This window comes from Enoplosus armatus, chromosome 4 (assembly GCF_043641665.1).
Source record: "Enoplosus armatus isolate fEnoArm2 chromosome 4, fEnoArm2.hap1, whole genome shotgun sequence".
NCBI classification, from domain to species: domain Eukaryota; kingdom Metazoa; phylum Chordata; class Actinopteri; order Centrarchiformes; family Enoplosidae; genus Enoplosus; species Enoplosus armatus.
In genome coordinates this window covers 22314943-22318138 of record NC_092183.1, presented here as the reverse complement: position 1 = coordinate 22318138, position 3196 = coordinate 22314943, and positions in this window count along the sequence as shown.

Genomic DNA, 3196 nt, shown 5'->3' with positions numbered 1-3196 from the left:
CTCTCTTTATCTTTATCAGCGCGGCGTCGCCCACGTTGAAAACCACTGCATCGGCGGGGAGTCTCGATTTTAAGCGAGTTTCACCGAGTGTCGGGACTTAAACACCCACTTCCTCCTTCTGAGATTATTTTCCATACACTAGAAGCGTTTCAACTTCGGCACGAGACACCACAACAGCAATAGCTCCCATATACACCCAGTTTCATCAGCAGATGCACACCCGAAACACCTGACAAGGGGCTTTATGGGACAAGTTTTTACTGTCCCATATCGCAACGTGACCTTAATATAGCCATCACTGTCTGACCTCCTACTGTTAGGGACAGCCCCATCAGTGCAGATTTTCTGCTGCCCAATGAAGGAGGGGTCGAGCAGCCGCTAGAAACACTAACACGTATAGGTAGGGCAATTACACTCTTGTCTTTACTGACAAAAGTAATAAATCAACATCACACCAAAGCCCTTGAAGTCACCTGCCCCTGCCTGCGGATCTGCTTCCCATCCGCGAGGACATGTCTGCACAAACCTCCAACTTCAAACTTGTCAAAGTGAAAATGCTGCCTTCCTCTGTGGCTGAGTTGGAGAAAAAAAAACACATTACTGTCAATAGTTGCTCCATTGTAGTGTAAGCCAGACCACAATGACGGTCACAGGAGCTGGTCAGCATATATTTTGAAGGAAGATTATGCAATATTAGGGCAGAGAGCAGCAGCCAGGGGAGCATTAGTCACAAAAAAAATGTAGATGATGTAGCAATGTATTAACAGTCTAAAAGACATTGCAACATCCCCTATGTGGCCAAAGAGAACCTGTGACAACCATGATGAACAGATGAACACATCGCAGGATAGAGCTCAAAGCCCTCCACTGCCTCCCCAGACAGCAGATATATCCGTGCCCATCTAGAATTAAACTAAATTGGACGTTAAACAGCATCTTCTTCACACCTTTTCATACCTGGAAAATACCTCTGTAACTGATCATTTGTTTAATCTATTTCAAATTAAATGTATGAATGCATTCTCATTTCCATGTAAACCATTGTTGCATTATGTACAGATAAGTGTTCCCTCCCATAAAACCCATCCTCCCGTCATCCTCTAATTCACGTGACATCTTGGCAAGTCCCCAAAAACCTGTAAAGTGAGCAAATATTCCCTCCAGCGTTTGTTTTGCGCGAGTGGTCACATATTTCAGACTGCCTTTGGAAACAGAAAGTGCCACAAATGGCCAAAACTGGGCTTTTTTTTTCTCTCAAAAAAGCCTGCCCTGGAGGAAACATGTTTGCCGTTTTACATAATCCTTGACTTGGTGGAACGAGCTATGGATATCGCTGGTATGGCCTGTACGCCTCTCTTCTTTTACCATTTCCCTCATGTTGTTTTTATGTATTGTTTGTGTACAAGCATGTGAAATTGTTCCTTATGTTAAACTGAGCAGGAGTCCCTGGAAGAAGAGATCCTTCCTGGCAGAATAAAGTGTAGGAAGGAGACGGGCAACGTGGGAGAGCTTAGGAATCTGCAGAATCAATGTGGGTGAGGTAATTATGATTAATGGCGGTGATGTGAGGAACACGAAGACAACAGTTAAACCCATTTTTATTTGAGAGTTGAGCTCTTTGACTTTGGGGTATTATTTACATCATTTTATTCTTTGTTTTGAGTTCTAGGTGGTGCGTTTTTAGTCCTGCAGCCGTGTATATGGCAAAGTCCGCTGAGAAGAAGAAATGAAAATAAAAATACAAAAAGCTGTGGGCCGACTGCAACATCACACCCTGGAGAGTGAAAGGTTGGGGGGGGGGGGTGAGTGACAGTGTACACACAGTATTCTACCTGTACAATAATAGTGCTACTATTCACATTCATCTGTACAATAATCATATTTACAGTGATCACATTAGGGAAAGAGCCAGTACCTGAGGAGTTAGTTCCATAATTAGCTTTACTCATTCACCGTGGTAAAATAATGAAGCGCGCCCCAATCAACGGCAGCCTACACAACGCAGAAAACATGGGATCCATTGCCAGGAGCAGGTGTGAACGTGTGACGTACACCAATTTCACGGCCACTCGCCGCTTTAGCTGATGCAACTTGATTGTAGGTGATAACAGCGAGGAGATGTTATCATGTGCAGGCTGGTTTCACTCCATAACAGTATCAATACTAGAACAGTTTATGTTTTAGACATCAAAACGGTCTTATCGTCTGGGACTGAGTCACAGAACCCAACCTCTACATAAACGTGAAGCATTTTTTTTTCAAACGGTTTGTTCAACTTTTGCTGAGGTAGGCAGCAAAGAGCAAATTAGACTACAAGTAGATTATGGCGGTTTACGCAAGCCGAGCTTGAGTCACCACCTTGCAACAGTGCCAAGTGATGAGAGTTTATAAAACGGTGGTTGTAGTTGTAGTTTCTTTAAAAGAAACACTCCTCTTAGATACGTCGGGTGAGCTGGCACGCTTTAACACAAGACAGGAAGCCATAAACAAAAGATGAGGTCATCGAAACGCTTGTGCCAGCAGCCTTCACCTTCCCCTATGACTCTCTCCAAAACACACAATCTGTACATGAAAACATACTGGCCAATTCAAATTACCATTCGACAGCACGTAAGATAAAACACCATGAATAAACACATCATACATGTGCAGCATTTCTCCCGAGAATGAAACGTCAACCAATAAATAAGAACTGAACAAAAATGCATTAAATAACAATCATTGTCTCAGTTTAAGATCACCGTTCCGGCGATCCAGCTATAACTTAAACAGTCAAAAGTCCATTTTAAAAATATCTGCAAGTCCTCTAACCAGTGTCCGGATCGTTTGTTTCAGCACACAGGTGCATGCGGTGCACCTGTCTCACACCATGCCAATTGCCTAACTAATTTGCACAACAGTGCCCTCTGCAGGCACAACTCAAACAAAACCCTTTTTTTCTTCTTCTTTGGACCCATTTCAATGATCACCCATTCCACCCAAAATCATATTTAAAGAAAGGGGGGGGGGGGCGTTTCAAGTGGAAACTCTGCGTCTCTCCTCCACATCTTTGATCACATCTACTTGATCCCAGTTTGCCAAGTGCCGTGAAGTGCCGCAGACCAGCGGGGTAACAACAAGCAGTCATACATGAAGGAGCTTTGGATTTGGTACTTTCCAGCAGCTTTGTGTCATCTGTAAATCTAGGTGTCCAGTC